Source organism: Zea mays, chromosome 7 (genome assembly GCF_902167145.1).
Source record: "Zea mays cultivar B73 chromosome 7, Zm-B73-REFERENCE-NAM-5.0, whole genome shotgun sequence".
Lineage (NCBI taxonomy): Eukaryota > Viridiplantae > Streptophyta > Magnoliopsida > Poales > Poaceae > Zea > Zea mays.
Window position 1 is genome coordinate 118,609,614 of NC_050102.1, and position 17,996 is coordinate 118,627,609.

A 17,996-nucleotide genomic window follows, 5' to 3' on the forward strand; every position below is an offset into this window, starting at 1 on the left:
CCGGTGTGCCAATGGATCTGGATCTTCAACGGTCGGCTGCGCCACAGAAGGAAAGAAATCCGCACCGGACTGTCCGGTGCGCCAGTCGACAGAAGGCAAGAATTGCCTTCCTAGAATGCTCTCAACGGCTCCTAGCTGCCTTGGGGCTATAAAAGGGACCCCTAGGCGCATGGAGGAGTACACCAAGCATTCTCTAAGCATTCCTAAGCACCAAGACTTCAATTTCGCGCATTCGATTCTTTGTGATAGCAATTTGAGCTCCATTTGAGTAGAGAACTCTTTGAGTTGTGTTGAGAGCTCTTGTTGTGACTTGTGTGCGTGTTGTTGCTCTAATTTTGTGTCTTGTGTGCGTTGCTCATCCCATCCTTACTTCTGTGCTTCTTTGTGATAATCAAAGTGTAAGGGCGAGAGGCTCCAAGTTGTGGAGATTCCTCGCAAGTGGGATATAATAAAGTGAAAGCAAAACACCATGGTATTCAAGTGGGTCTTTGGACCGATTGAAAGGGGTTGAGTGCAACCCTCGTCCGTTGGGACGCCACAACGTGGAGTAGGCAAATGTTGGACTTGGCCGAACCATGGGATAAACCACTGTGCCATCTCTGTGTTGATCTCTTTGTGGTTATTGTGTTTTGCAAGAACTCCTCTCTAGCCACTTGGCTTTATTATGCTAACGCCCAATCAAGTTTTGTGGGATTAAGTTTCAAGTTTTTAAAGGATCACCTATTCACCCCCCCTAGGTGCTCTCAAAAAGACAAAATCTTGATTTCATTGGCAAACAAAGTGAAAGAAGATGAAGCTAGTTTCAAGGCTCAAGCTGAAATCCAAAAAGAATTAGATCGAAGACCTTCAGAAACAGTTGGCCGAAGCCAAAGAAAAATGCGGTCTCGCAGAAGCTAACCGAGATATTAGTGAATATTGGAAAAACTATTTAGAAAAAACAGTTGAAGAACTTCGCGCATCCAAAGAAAGATGCTTTGAAAAATCATTGGGCTGCGTGGAGAAAATAAAGGCTAGCTTCGCCAACGTGGGTGCCTATTCTAACAAAGATAACTTTATACGAGGCGACCCTGAAGGTGTTATCTAATGGATAAGTGGAGAAGCCGAGGCTTTCGAAGAAATTCTAAGTGATCGCGGGGATGTTTGCGCGTTCTCCGGTGCAAGAGGAATTTCAGCCATCCTAGAGAAGGCGAGGTGCGATCATGTCAAGACTCTGGCCCAGGCCGAAGCTGCCTTCTCCGTGGATGATACAAAGGATCCCTCATCTGAAGCAAGTTTAATGAGTGGAAAATTTTACAATGACATCTAGGTTATTGGTGGCCAAGAAATGGCTCATGAAATTATGAAGAAAAGTGAAAAAGATATTCATGACGCCCGAGTGGAAGCGAAACAAGATGAGGAAGCTGCAGAACGTGAAATAAGTTTAGGTATTGTTTTGCCGAAGCTATTGTTGACGAAGTCGTTAACAAGTTGCTAAATGAAGTTGCTGAGAAAATCCTGAAGGAAGACTAGTACTTATTGTAAAAATATTTTTAGACGATCAATGTAACTTTGCTGCAACAAGATTGTAATATTCGATGTGTATAGTTTTGAATCTAATATGTAAATTATTTGTAATTCACTTCTTTGCGATGCATGAAACTTTTATATACATACCGTTTTTGAGCCTTCGGCGAAAAAACACCTTCCCTTCTTTTAATGCTTCGTAAAGAAAAGATCCATGCTTCATGAAAATATCCATGCTTCATAAGAACATCCAAGCTTCGTAAAAACATCCATGCTTTATAAAAAACATCCATGCTTTGTAAACAAGGGATCCCTTCTTTTGCAACAGAGCTGATGAAACTGTATTTCTCACCTTACTTTGTGCCTTAGCACATTTTCATTTTTATAAAGCGTTCTCCGAAGATCGACTTCGTATTCAATTCGTGCCATTGGTGCGATATGATGTATGATGTGATGCTATGCGGGATGATGTGATAATTTGATGCGAAGAATGATGCTAATGTCGAAGACACCCACCCACACGCCCACACTGAAACACACAGTCTCTGCGTCCCCTTAGGAACGATCGGAATCTCTTTGTCGTTTATTTTTCGGCTTCACCACTTATTTTTTGGTGTAAATTCTGCATCCCCTTAGGAACATCTTTTGAACTTCTTGGCCTTCTATTTCGGCCGTATAAGTTCTGCATCCCCTTAGGAACATCTTTTGAACTTCTTCGCCTTATATTTCGGCGGTATTTAGCTCTGCATTCCCTTTGGAACGACTTTTGTGCAGAAAACTTACATTGCGCTCCCTTAGGAACGACTTTTTGTAGCTTTGGCAAAACTTACACTGCGCTCCCTTAGGAACGACTTTTTGTAGTTTCGGCGATTTTTAGCTCTGCATTCCCTTAGGACGACTTTTGAGCTTCGGCAGTTTTTGAGCTTCATAAATCTCTGAAGAAGATATATTTCATTATGATAGAAGAGAAACTATTACAAGTAATTAAAACTAGATTTACATTGATTGTTCCTTATTGAAAAACAAAATAACATAGAACATAAAAGTATCTCAGGGGTAGGATATCGCTCAATAAATGTGCTTTGATTCCGGCACAGTACTGTTGACTGTGCGAGCTTCGGATTCCTCCCTGAATTCACGTTGCTGTTGAGAGTGCTGGTGCCCTTTTGGCTACTGGCTTCGAGAATAGGTTGGTTGTAGTGGTGGTGGAGGTGGGAGTTATGGCCAGGAAGCCTGTGAATGGCTAGCCAAAGCAACGGAAGCTGCAAGATGATTGCCCACATACTCTGGTATGTAGGGAGAGTGGCACGAAGCAGTATGCAAGACCTGCTTCGGCTGATTCTGCTGAGCTTCGGCTTCCGCAATCTCCTTCTACTTCTGAATGGTAATTTGGCACATTCTTGTAGTATGGCCCTTGTCTTCACCATAGAATAAGCAATAAATCCTCCCGGGCTGATCGCCGTATCTTCCCCCGAAGCCCCTAGTGCCTCTGCCCCTTGGAGCTGGTGGCCTGAAAGAGCTTTGTTGTTGCCCCGAAGATTGTGAGGTGTACTGTGGCCTCTGAAGTTGGATTCATTTGTCGTCATTCTGGCTGGAATTGTGAATTGACCTGACATGTCTTAGGTGGATTCTTCCTCCAAAGCCCCTGGTCATCTCCGAGAATCTGTAAGCTTCCTCCCTTCTTTGGTGGAAGTCGTTGTTAGCCCGAATGTATTCATCCATCTTCTGAAGTAGCTTGTCCAGAGTTTGTGGGGGCTTCCTAGCGAAGTACTGAGTCGCAAGAACCTTCGGACATACGCCTGTGGGCGCTTGTGCCCTGAGTCGCAAGAACCTTCGGACATACGCCTGAAGGTATTCCTCATGGTCTTGCGTGCACTGGAACAAGGCTTGAGCTATGACTAGCTTCGTCTGAAATCCTTGGAAGCTGGTCACCAGCATGTCCTTGAGCTTCTGCCATGACGTAATTGTCCCTAGCCAAAGGGAAGAATACCATGTCTGGGCTATGTTCCGGACTACCATGACAAAGGACTTCGCCATGACTGCGGTATTGCCCCCATACGAAGATATAGTTGCTTTGTAGCTCATCAGAAACTGCTTTGGATCTGAGTGCCCATCATACATGGGAAGCTGAGGTGGCTTGTATGATGGGGGCCATGGGGTAGCCTGCAGTTCTGCTGCCAAGGGAGAAGCATCATCAAAAGTAAAGCTATCATGATTAAAATCATCATACCATCCATCTTCGTTGAATAAGCCTTCTTGACAAAGCTCCCTGTGTTGGGGCCTTCGATCTTGTTCATCTTGAGCAAGGTGACGCACTTCTTCAGTAGCTTCGTCGATCTTCCTTTGAAGATCGGTCAGCCGCGCCATCTTCTCCTTCTTCCTTTGCACTTGTTGATGGATGATTTCCATGTCCCTAATCTCTTGGTCCAACTCCTCCTCCTGGAATGTTGGACTGGTGGCTTTTCTTTTTTGGCTTCGGGCCTCTCGGAGAGAGAGAGTTTCCTAATTTGTGTCCAGTGGCTGCAGCGTAGCAGCCCCTGGCGTTGAAGCTTTCTTCGGCGGCATGATAAAGGTCAGTGCTTGCCGAAGGTGGTTGAATGAGTTCATCGGAGGTGGGCGCCAATGTTGGGGACATGTTCTCAAATGCTATGAATTAAGAACAAGGCAACACAAAATGTTAACTGTTAATGCCCTTCGTCCTTCGAAGCATTATTTCTCTTAAAATATAATGATCTTCAGACGAAGGTCATGAAGGACATACCTTCGTAAATTGCGATATATGTTAATAAAAGAAGAAGCATATGAAATATAAGAGACAACATAAACAATCATATAACATTATTGACTCATTCTGATTATATTACCATGGAAGGACAGAAACAATATTGAATTACAAATGTACCTTTCGGCTTGATAGAAGGTAAAAGTACAAGCGTGATGCACAAGTGAGTACAAGTCAGCGTGAACAGTACGGGGGTAATGTTCATCTATTTATATGCACAGGACGTAGCCTGTGAGAAATTACATTCATGCCCTTCATATTTACTATAGACTTATAGACAACCCAATGGGGACTAGATAGCCTTTTCCCCTTTAAGTCGGTTCCTTTTTCCACCATTTAGCCGAAGCTCTCTTATCCGTAGCTTCGGAGCAACACCAACCTTTGTCACGACCATGATCTTCATGTTGTATATGCTTTCAACCTGAGTCCGAAGGTACCTGTTCATATGTCACACTTGGAAGACATTGTTAAATCATGTTTTTGAGGACCTTCGGAACACGAAGGCCCCAACAGGGGTAAACAAGGTAAACAGGATAAACAGACTAGGGTGACCTATTGGGTCTCATCAAAATTAAACCTATGCATGAATAAATGATTATAAAGAACATTATTGGGTAAGTAAATGTGGTCAAGGGCACAACTTGCCTTCAATGAGCTCCTGCTCAGCTACTTCTATCTGCTGGGCACCAGGATCCTCAGTAGCATGTTCTTCTACTCGCCACAATACAAATAAACACAGTATAAAGAGAAAATTAACATCACACCAAACATGTAAACAAAATACATAATAATAATCTACACAATAAGATAAGAACCTAGGAACAGGAATCATTAATTTTGGAGTTATAGATTTCAAATTATGAATTTCCAAAGGTTTTATGTGCTTGATATATGATTAAGAGAGAAATTAATTTTCTTACTGTTTTCATGTCAAATATTACAATATGCTATTCTTCTTCTTTCAAAACTTTGTCTGTAGCTTTGGTCAGCAGTTGATTAACGACTTCGTCCAAAATAGTTTCGGCCATGCTAATAATTTCTGATGATTCTTTTGCCTTTGCTTCGGCCAGTGGTTCGAAGGGCTCTGGGGGAGGAGATAGTTCGGCTACGATTGAAAACGTAAATAAGTTCGAAGTCATAAAAATAAAACATAAAGTTAAAAGCTATTAGGCAATACCTATCCGCCTTTCGAGTTCTGCAGTCTTTTCAGCTGCCTTTGTTGCTTCCCTAGCATCATGAGTATCTTTTTCGCTTTTCTTTATAATTTCGTGGGCCATCCCTCGGCCGCCATTTTCCCAGATGTCGTTGAAAAATTTTCCACCAACTAAGCTTGCTTCGGCCGAGGGGTCTTTTGTATCCTCAATAGATAAGGCAGCTTCGGTTTGCGCCAAAATTTTCACATGTTCGCAACCTGTCTTCTCCAAGACAGCTGCAATTCCCCTCACGCCAGAGAAGGCGCAGACATCCCCACATCCACTCAAAACTTCCTCAAAAGCTTTGGCTTCGCTGCTGATCCATTCAATTGGGCCCTTAGGATCGCCTCTTATGAAGTTGTCCTCGCTTGAGTATGCGCCAACGTTGGCGAAGCTAGTTTTTATTTTCTTCACGCAGTCTATAGACTTTTCATAGCATCTTTCCTTGGATATGCAAAGTTCTTCAACGTTCTTCTCTAAATGACTCGTCCATTGTTCGTTAATTCCTCGTTTAGCCTCTGCAACTGCGCACTTCTCTTTAGCTTCGGCCAGTTGCTTCCGAAGGTCCTCAATTTTGCATTTCTAGGCTTCAGCTTGGGCTTTGGAAGTAGCTTCGTCTTCTTTTATTTTGTCCACCAATGAGTTTAATATTTTATCCTTTTCAAGACCTTCGTTCCTTAGTTCAATTACTTCAGAACGAAGGTTGTTCAAAGCTATAGTGCATCCTTCATCTTCGACACTTTTCTGCGCCCTGAGGGCGTTGCTAAGAATTAGGCCCTGCGAAAGGAGTGCGGTATTAAGTATAAGCAAATAAAAAATCTTTTGTTTTTAAGTACAAAAAGCTCATTCTCGTACCTTTAAACTATTATATGCTAAGCTGTCGGCCAATTCATCCTTTGATAGCACCGAAAGCCCGTCTTCTAGTGTCGGGAATCCGAAGCTTCTGCTCATCTCCCGGTAGACAGAAATCTCCTGGCTGTCTGGGAGACAATACAAGAAATCTTCTTCTCCACTGCCGTTGAATAACAAGCCCCCTTTGGATATTTCAGTTTCTGGGCATAATATTGAGCTTCTCGCTTTTCTTCTTTAGAAAGATTTTTTCCCAAAGCATGACAGATAATATACTCAATATTCTCTTTCAAAGCTTCGGGAATAGGAGCGGCAGATTTTTCAAGAAAAATTTGTTCTATAACTTCTTCCTCTGTTCCCTTTTCTCCAATTTACGGGGATTTCTCCCTGGAGGGCACTGAAGGCCCAGCTTCGGCATCGGACCGGCTCGTTGTAGCTTTGGCTTCGGTCGGCTTTGTCTCAGTTTCAATCTGCATTTTCGAAGCCTTGGCAACTTTCTCTGGGGTAGAGCTTGAAGTTTTTATTGTCTCCAACACATCTAGAACATTAATCATCCTTTTTCTTTTGGGGGTCGCTGCTAGACCTTTTTGAGTCTTCGGCACCTCAACTCCTGCCGAAGGGCTTAGAACTTCTAATGTTTTTGTCTCTTCGGCTCTCAGTTCTTCAATTTTGTCAACCTTTGGCATTGCAGCCGCATCTTCAATCTTCTGCGTAAGAGCAGGTCTTTTGGCTTCAATAGTCAAAGAGGTCTCACCGCCAAATTCGGGCACTATGGCCGGTTCAATGTAGCGCGGTCGGTGAGTAAGGACCTTCACCTTTTTCCTCTTTGGCGCAGGCTCGCTTGGAGCAGCTGAAGCATCATCCTTCTCGGAAGTTGCACTTTTCTTTTTTGCCCCCGTGATGGGAAGCGGTATTCAGGGTACATGAACCCAATAGCATCAAAAACTCAATTTAGCCTTTTCTTTTTCCGGCTTTCGAAGGCCGCAGATAACGCATTATCTTCCGCTTTGGAGTACGGCCCAAGCAGTTCATCACTTGTAGCTTCGATACACTTCAGCCAGTCATCGTCTAGTTCGATAAATTAGTCTCCAAACCTGAAGGTATATTTCAGTCCAACCAAACCACCTTCATTGGGGTTGTTGATGGTTTCTTTTGGCATCTCCCAGTTGACTACCAATGGCCATATCCTATAGGCCACATGCTCTTGGACTAAGTCCCGTGTCCCGATGAAAGAACAAACTATGTCGAAGGCCTTTCGGCATCCTTCGGCTGCTTCATCAATCTCTACCTTTGGTTTCCGGAGGCCGAAGCGCTGCCAGATAGGGCGCTTGATGATCTCTTTAATATCTTCTCGTGCCTTTAAATCATTTTTCACATAGAACCATTCTTTCATCTAGTCTCCGGGCCATCTCTTCCGAAAGGTTGGCACGGGGCAGCTCGAGCCAGAACGAGCAACGAAGCTATAACAGCCAAAATTGCTATGATACTGTTCTTTACCCCAGGGTTTCATCTCATATAAAAGTTCGTGCATACTGCAGAAACTTTTTGCACTTGGCTCCAAGCCCTGACTCCTCACGGCCTAGACGAAGATTCCCATTCTTATGATTGCTTCGGGAGTAATTTGGTGAAGGAAAATCTGGTAAATCTTTAAAACTTCAACCACAAATCTGCTTAAGGGGAACCGAAGCCCAGCTTTGAAAAAGATTCGGAAGATCACGACTTCATTCTCTTCGGGAACAGGAGAAGTCCTGTCTCCGTTGTCAGCCCTCACAATAGACACATCTTGAAAATATCTTCCCCTCATATTGTCGAGATGACTCTGTTTAATAGTTGATTTTCCAAAAACTGCATGACTTGGTCGCCAGGGTCGATCTTCGGAGTCTTCGCCCCCACTTTCCACATCATAACTGTCGCTATCACCAGTGTCTTCAGATAAGCCTTCTAAAATCTCCCTAGTAATCTTTTCTGTGTTTGTCTTTGCTACTGATTCAATAAAGCCAGCAGTCTTCTCCTCAGAGAGTTTCTCCTCCTCGCTCAGCTTCGTCTCAGCAACAACTTTCTTATCTTGAGACATCTCTTCAGAAATGATGAAAATGTGCTCTTAAAGCCGAAGCTTAGAAAATCTAAAAAATCAAGCAAGCGTTGGTAGGCAAGAGCTAAAATTGAGCAAGCAGAGCAGACGGCAAAAAGCGTACCAAATGAGCTCGTGGTGTGCTCCTATTTATACATCTAGTGCATTGCAATATGGAGGGCCCCGCTTGTCATTGATTGTTGCTATTCTAGCAAAGGGAAGGTGTTTTTTTGGACCTTTGGCTTAGGGCCTTCGTCCATATCGCAATCTGAATTCGTTATTCTAACAAATTAACCTTGCGAGGGGCTACTGTTTGGGGCCTTCGCCTTCCGAAGGTCCTCAAAAACATGATTTAACAATGTTTCTGGAGTATAATACATGAACAGGTACCTTCGGACTCGGATCAGAACCACAGTGTGAAGAAGCACAAAGAATACAAAGGTTGGCTGCAGAGCCAAAGCTATGCGCAGGGAAGCTTCGACAAGACAACAGAAAAGGAAACCGACTTAAAAGGGAAAAGGCTATTTAGACCTCGATGGATTACTATAGAATCATTAGCAAATGTAAAGGGCATGGGTGTAATTTTACATGGGCTGCGTCCCGTGCCTATAAATAGATGAACAGTGCTCCCGTACTGTTCACGCTGACTTGGCATTTGCTTTTGCGTCACGCTTGTACATTTACCTTCTTTCAAGCCGAAGGTACATTTGTAATTTGATATCATTTCTATTTTTCCGTATTAATAAAATAGAAATGAGCTGATAATAATACATAATTGTTTATGTTATCTTTTATATTTCATATGATTCCTTCTTCATTATTATATGTCGTGCTTATGAAGGTATGTCCTTCATAACCTTCGTCTGAAAATCATTATATCCCAAGGGAAATAATGCTTCGAAGGACGAAGGACTTTAACGTTTAACATTTTCTGTGTTGCCTTGTTCTTAACTCATAGCATTTGAGAACAAGTCCCCAACAAAATTATATGGCAGGATTATATCCATTTATATATTTATTTCCTTTGCTTTGCATAGTATTGTCCTTCTTTTTCTGCGAACTCTAAAATTCTCAATTTAGGTCTAACTCCCCAGTTTGAACATTAATGTCTGTATATATATTTTTATTACTAATTTATGCACACACAAATAAATTCCAACATGATGCATAATTTAATAGCACATCTTTTATTAACTATTTGTTTTTAAATATGGTGCTCACATGTGATGGTAAATGAAGCAACACACATGTATGTGGAGGAAATAACTTTTCTCCTTTTATATTATCTCTTACAAATTACAAATTGGTTATTACAAAGCCTACCCCCCTTAAAAAGAATCTCGTCCTCGAGATTTAGGAAGGACTAGGGAAAAGATGAGGAAAATCTATGCGAAGCTCTTCTTCTCTCTCCCAAGTAGCTTCATCTTCTCCATGGTGACTCCATTGCACTTTGCACATCTTTATAACTTTATTTCTTGTAACTCAAGTCAAAGTGTCAAGAATCTTGATAGGATACTCTGTGTAAGTAAAATCTCCCTGAACACTGAGCTCTTCCATTGGTAACTGTTCCTCAGGGACACAGAGACATTTCTTAAGTTGAGACACATGGAATACATTGTGCACATTAGATAGATTATCAGGTAGCTCGAGTTGGTATGTGTTGGGGTCATGCTTCGTCGCCGAAGGTCCTGCAAGAAGAAACACCTTCAGCAGATCCACCTAGATGCCACGCCGAAGCTCCCTCTTGCGAAGCTTCGGCGTTATGATGAATCTGAAGACGAAGGTCCGAACCGAATAAAGATGGAATGACTTTTTAGCCCTTGAAAGTCTATGTCATAATTTTAATCTTTTGTAAAGGACGTAATTGTAATATTCCACGGGCTGCGTCCTGTGCCTATAAATAGATGAACAGTACCCCCGTACTGTTCACGTTGACTGGCATTCACTTTTGCGTCACGCTTGTACTTTTGCCTTCTGTCAAGCCGAAGGTATAAATGTCATTAAAATATTGTTTTTATTCATTCATGATTATGTAATCACGATTATGCATAATTATCTTTGTTATCCTATATATTTCACATGCTTCGTTTTCCATTATCATAAACTGTGATTACGAAGGTATGTCCTTTGTAACCTTCGTCCGAAGATCATTATATCCTTAGGGAATAATGTTTCGAAGGACGAAGGACCTTAACAATTAATCTATTTTTGTGTTGCCTTGTTCTTAATTCATAGCATTTGAGAACAAGTCCCCAACATTAGCGCCCACCTCCGGTGAACTCACTTCCACTGATTGAGTTGATGGCTTCGTTCAACAAGCAAGCTGAAGTTGCTTCGGCTACGAAGCTGGTGCTCCCGATAACAGGTGGTTCATGCTCAGAGTCGGCCAACAAGAAGCAGAAAAAGGAAGCTCAGAGAAGGGTACAGCATGTCGGGGTGCAAGGACCCTTCATCAAGTCAAGATGGTCCCACATCCCAATTACCTTCTCCCAGGAGGACCTTTAGCTCAAGGACTACCCTCACAATGATGTTATGGTCATATCTTGTGTCATCAAGGGGTTTTTGGTACACAATGTTTTGGTTGACACAGGCAGTGCAGCTGACATTATATTTGGTAAGGCCTTCAGACAGATGCTAGAACCAGAGGATAAGATTCATGATGCCACGCACCCCCTTTGTGGCTTCGGAGGAAGGCAGATTATAGCGCTTGGCAAGATCACCATGTCAGTGACTTTCAGATTTGTCAACAATACAAGGACTGAGCAAATTGTGTTTGACATTGTCGACATGGAATACCCCTATAATGCAATCATTGGTCGTGGGACACTCAATGCTTTCGAAGCAATCCTTCATCCAGCATATTTATGCATGAAAATACCTTCGGATCAAGGACCTATTGCTATTCATGGAAGTCAGGAAGCTGCCAGAAAGGCTGAAGGGAACTGGACGGATTCAAAGGCAATCCATAATATAGATGGAGCCGAAGCTTGTGAGCAGTACAAGTTTAGAAGGGAGAAGGCCGCTTCAGCCGATCAGCCGAAGCCCATGCTCTTATGTGAAGACATAGCAGAGCAGAAGGTGTTTCTAGGATCTCAATTGTCTGAAGAACAGGAGAAAACCCTGATAAGGTTTTTGTTCAACAACAAAATGTTTTTGCATGGTCTGCCAATGATCTATGTGGTGTCAACAGAGATGTCATTGAACGCTCGCTCAATGTTGATCCATCCTTCAGACCCAGGAAGTAGAGGCTTCAGAAGATGTCTGACGATAAAGCCAGAGGTGCTAGGAATGAAGTAAAAAGACTCCTCAGTGCTGGAGTCATTAGAGAAGTAAAATATCCAGAATGGCTGGCTAATACTGTCATGGTGAAGAAGGCCAATGGTAAATGGAGGATGTGTTTTGATTTTATAGATCTCAACAAGGCTTGTCCGAAGGATGAGTTTCCATTACCAAGGATAGATTCTCTAGTAGACGCAGCAGCTTCGTCAGAGCTTATGAGTCTGCTAGATTGCTACTCAGGCTATCATCAAATATGGATGAAGAAGGAGGATGAGCCGAAGACCAGCTTCATAACTCCTAGTGGCACCTATTGCTATCTTCGGATGCCTGAGGGGCTCAAGAATGCTAGAGGAAGCTTCAGCAGAATGACAGCCAAGGTCCTTCATTCCCAGATAGGCAGGAATGTACTAACCTACGTTGATGATATCATAGTGAAAAGCACAAAGCAAGAAAATCACATTGCTGATGTACAAGAAACATTTGCCAATTTTAGGCAAGCTGGCTTGAAACTAAACCCAGAAAAATGTGTTTTTGGAGTAAAGAAGGGCAAGTTCCTTGGCTGTCTAGTTTCAACGAAGGGAATTGAAGCAAACCCAAGCAAGATCAAAGTTATCCTTCGGATGGAGCCGCCAAGCACAAAGAAGGGGGCCCAACGGTTGACAGGAAGATTAGCATCATTGAATAGATTCATATCTAGATCAGCAGAAAGAAATTTGCCATTCTTTGAGGTGCTAAAGTCAGCTGAAGTTTTTCAATAGGGCCTAGCTCAACAGAAAGCCTTCGAAGAGCTGAAGCAATACCTGATTGATCTAAGGACGCTAACTCCACCTGCGCCAGGGGCTCCTGCTGTTGTATGTGGCAGCTTCGCATTCTGTAGTAAGCGCAGCACTTGTCCAGGAGAAGCTTGAAGGACAAACTAAAAAGCAAGTTCCAGTGTACTTTGTTTCCGAAGTCCTCTGTTTATCAAAGAAAAATTATACATAATTGGAAAAAGTGCTATATGCTGTCTTAATGGCCTCCAGGAAGCTTCGACATTACGTTCAAGCATTTCATATAATTGTTCCTTCATCACAGCCTCTAAAGGATATCATGAGGAACAGAGAAGCTACTGGAAGGATCGGAAAGTGGGCTGCGGAACTCAATGAGTTCATCATTGACTATGTGCATAGATCCTCGATTCAGTCCCAGGCACTAGCAAACTTCATCGCTGACTGGACGCCAGGGGCTCAGGAGGAAGAAACAAATAAAGATGCCAAAGCCTGGACAGTGTTCTGCGACGGTTCCTGGGGAACCTTCGGGGCAGGTGCAGCTGCTGTTATAGTTGCACCTTCCAAAGTCAGAACATGCTATGCAGTGAAACTTGACTTCAGCTGCACAAATAATATTGTTGAATACGAAGCTTTGCTTTTGGGGCTTCAGAAGTTAAAAGCAATGGGAATAAGAAGGGCGGTCCTTAAAATTGATTCTAAAGTTATTTCTGGCCATATTGATAAGAGTTGTAAAGCAAGAGACCCGAAGCTTGAGAAATACTTGGAAACAGTCCGAAGGCTTGAAGCTTCCTTTGAAGGGTTTTCTGTCAAGAATATTCCTCGAGGAGAAAATGAACATGCCGATCTGCTAGCCAAGTCAGCGGCACAAGGGCTGCCTTTACCTTCGGATGTGTTTTTTGAGACAATAAAAGCACCTTCGGTGGAACTTCTCGAAAGAGCAGTGCTCACAATATCTCCTGTCCATAGTGAAGATTGGAGGACTGAGATTATATCTTTCCTCCAGGGTAACTGCCTCTCAGACGATGAAGTTTATAACAAAAGAATGGAAGCAAGAACAAGACCATATGTCATAATAGAAGGGGAGTTATATAAACATGGAGTTTGCTCCCCCCTTCTCAAGTGTCTATCTAGAACTAAAGGTATAGAATTGATGAAGGAGATACATGCAGGATTGTGTGGATCTCACATTGGGTCCAGGCCTCTACTAGGAAAGGTTTTCAGACAAGGATTCTATTGGCCGAAGGCAGCTTCGGATGCAGCGGATCTGGTTCAAAAATGCGAAGGTTGTCAAAAATGTGCAAGAGACCAGAAGCAACCTTCGTCATTAACTCAATTAATACAGCCCACCTGGCCTTTGCAAAGGTGGGGTCTCGATTTGCTTGGCCCACTTCCACCAGCGCAAGGAAATTTAAAATATGTCGTGGTGGCAGTGGAATATTTCTCTAAGTGGATTGAGGCAAAGCCTTTAGCTACAATAACCTTGGTTACTGTCCAGAAATTTTTCTGGCAAAACATTGTTTGTCGCTTCGGAGTGCCGAAGGCTATTACTGTGGACAACGGAACATAGTTCGATGCCGAAGCTTTCAAAGAGTTCTAGATGTCGCCTAGAGGGGGGGTGAATAGGCAAATAAAACTTATTACTTTAAAACTTAAATCTTACTCTACTCGAAGACAGGATCGCAGTGGAGTGAAGAATCCTTCGAGTAGGTTGCAGTGGAATTGAAGTTCCTGTCTTACGAATATCCTGCACTTCAAGGAAAGCTAGTACCACAAGTAAGTAGTGAAGTGCAGATATATAAGCGAGTAAGACAGAGAGTCAGAGTACAATACAGAACAGAGCACACAGACGCAAGGATTTATCCCGAGGTTCGGCCAAGCCTGAAATGCTTGCCTAGTCCTCGTTGGAGTTAGCCACACCTGGGCTTGGAGTATATTTCAACTCCTTCCTCCGTTTGCTCAGATCTGTCAGTATGACAGATAGAGCCTTTCACTATTGAGTGGGGTTACAACAGAACCGCGGCTGCTTACAAACTTCTTGGCAGCACCCCGGCAGAGTAACGATATGCTCAAGACCTTGCTCTAGCTCTAAGCAGCACTTCTCCTCTCTCTTAAGGCTTATAGCTGTGCCTTCTACACAAACTATAGAGTTACACACAAGAGGGAGAGTGAGAATTGATTCGAGTGAAGTCTACACTTGTTGGCTGCGCTTGTATTTAGCTTGAGGCGCCTAGGGGTCCCTTTTATAGGCACAAGGGGCCTAGGAGCCGTTGGAATCCCATTTGGAAGGCAATACTTTCTTTCTGTCGGGTGGCGCACCGGACAGTCCGGTGCACACCGGACACTGTCCGGTGCCCGATTTCTTTCCTTTTATGGCGAAGCCGACCGTTGGCAGTCTTAGAGCCATTGGCGCACCGGACATGTCCGGTGAATTATAGTCGTACGTCGCCGGTGAATTCCCGAGAGCGGCCAGTTCGCCAGAGTTCAGCCTGGCGCACCGGACACTGTCCGGTGCACCACCGGACAGTCCGGTGTGCCAGACTGAGTTGCCTTGGCTGTACATAGCCAAGCCCTTTGCACCTCTCTTCTTTTCTCCTTCTTTCTGTCTCTAACACTTAGACAAGTATATTAGTACACTAAAACCAATGTACTAAGTCTAGAAACATACCTTCTCTTAATTATTATATCCATAGTATTTCACATGCTTGAGCTTTGATGTTGGACTCATAAATCATCAAGTCGGCTTGACTTGATCTAGATTGACATTTCTTAGCTCCAACATCCTGCAAAGGTCACATAGAACATCTCCAAACGTAGGAACAACCCAAACTAAAGATTAAGGTGAACTTAGCTCTTTTGGGCTGCTTCCAGTTCTGGTTTTGACACGTGTTCTCCTTCTAGTGATCTTGATCTCCTTCTTAGAGCTTGATCTTGAGCCTTATGACTTACACCACATAACTGGAGCTGTTACCTCATTGGCTGTAAGTCACGTTCTTATGTAGCGATCCTTGATGTGCCGTAGCTGTTCTCAACTCGATCACCCTTGACTTTGCAAGCCTTCTTCTTCACCCTTGGCTTTGGGTTCCTCAGCCTCCTTGACCTTCTCCCGTGCACTTGGTACCTCGAAGCTCTTCTTGCCTCTGTCCTTGGCTTGATCAGTTGTCTCCTAGCTACGCACCCGAGTCTCACTTTATGCAATGTCCATCCTACTTGTGATGTCCATCATGTATCCATAATCCAGTTCTTGGACCATCACAATTGTTCACTTGTGTTGAACCCTGTAGGCTTTACCTTAAGCACCTTTTCAACACTTAGTACACTTGTTAGTCCTTTAATTGAGTTGTCATCCAAACACCAAAACTCACAAGAGAGCTTTCAATCTCCCCCTTTTTGGTGATTGATGGCAACACAATTAAAGCTTACATAAGAATAAGATTTGAAGCACAAATTTTGAATTCTAAGTTTATAGAATGCTCCCCCTAAATATTTGCTTACTTCGAAAACATAATCTTGACCTCAGATGCCAATTTGCACATACTTAGGCAATTCGAAACATTTCTACACCTTAGCACTTTTTAGGATGCATTGTGTCAAGAATCAAACCATGATGCTATAACACACAAGTGCACATAATCAGAGTTAAACACCATTCAATTTAGTGGATATATCACAGGAATATCAACCTACCACTATTCATCATTAAGATACCAATTCAAACTAAGACACTAATTGAAAGCAATCTTAAAGCACCATTAACCACATGACTATCTATTATACTATAGAAACCAAATAATTCATAGCAACGGAAGCACTAGTCCATATGATGCAACACATATAATACTGCAGGAAGCATATGAATAACACACTAGCAAAGCTTAAACTAACACATCACCCCTTAGGATAAGCTTTCCTCTCAGGTTGAGATAGCAAAGCTTAAACTAACACATCACCCCTTAGGATAAGCTTTCCTCTCAGGTTGAGATAAGCTTTAATGCACAAATTCTCCCCCTTTGACATCAAACACCAAAAACCATACTCGAGCAAGAACATAGGATGATGTCAAGGGACAGCAGGGTGACAAGGGGGAAAAACGACTATCAAAAACTCCCCCTTACTTATTGAACATATGCACTATCAACATTTAGGTAAGATACATATATGCAAAAAGATTAATACTCCCTTTGTACCTTTACCATGTTGTAGTGTACTTCCCATCTTGAAAGTATCTGATCTCTCAAGAGCTTCTTCACACTTGTGCCTGATTCTTTATCCTTACTTTTTCTTGTTGCTAAGACACCAAACTTAGAACAAGTTATAGTATTTGGCACAAGAAGAAACTTCCATTCTAATGATTATCAAAAGATGTCAATTGAAGTAGACTATCACGGCTACTAATTGAAAGATACCAATTGCAAAAGTTCATTTATTATCATAGCTCCATGATATTTAAGAATAAGCAACTATTATCACCAGATATTATAGAGCATGAGCAATCTAAAATTATGCACTTACTCACGACTTGAGATACCAATTTCTTGACTTACAGAGGTACCCAAGTCCTGATTGCTCCATTTCTTGCTTATCTTCTCTTTTCCACTTAGAGACTATACAAGATTGCTCAAGAAACAGTTAGTCTCAAAAGACACAAGTTATGTGTGCTCCCCCTCAAGTTGTGCATCAAGTATTTGAATGACTTGCACTTTGCACATTCTAGCTTTCTTAGAACTAGAGGGGATCACAACATACCTTGGTCAAGGCATACTCTACCACTTTCATCACCCAAAGATGCCAATTTGCATATCAAATGAAAAACCACTTAACACCAATTGAAGGCTAAATGAAAGGTTGACTAAATACAACAATGCACGCCTCAGTGGCACCTAAACCAATTGAATACTCACAGGAAGTCTAACATTTACGCAACTTGTACATGCTTCATACTTAACTATCATTGCATATACCAATTGAAGATCAACACAATCATGTATATAAAGCGAAATATCTAAGCATGTCATAATTAAGAAGGTTTCTTAGGTGCACAAAAGAAACAACATTTTAAAGGCATAAATTACCTAAGCCAAGATATTACCAATTTAAAGACAAGAACATAGCTATGATCACAATGAATGGAATTTCAAGAATATTTAATGAAATTGCATAGCTCCATTTTCCATACCTTTGCCTTTATGAGAGCCCTTGTTATCACCAATTCAGGGCTCCTTTTGCTTACGCACCTCATAGCTCAAAAGGGCACGACATGGATTTGAAATTCACACGGTACCAAACCAGGGTAATCATGTGAATATGGACTAAACAAAATGTCATATTTGCACATAGCATTACTTACAAAAAGTTACAGGTTTATCCATATACACCAAGAGAGTTAATCGTTGTGGATATAACAAATGAAAGAGCTACCAATGAATGATTCAAAAGATATATCCTATAGAGCACCAGCCATGATTAAGCAACCATCATTATGATCCATTTAACACAGGCAATCATAAAGCATAACTACTCTAAGGACAGGTAGCACATCAAGCCAACTTAAG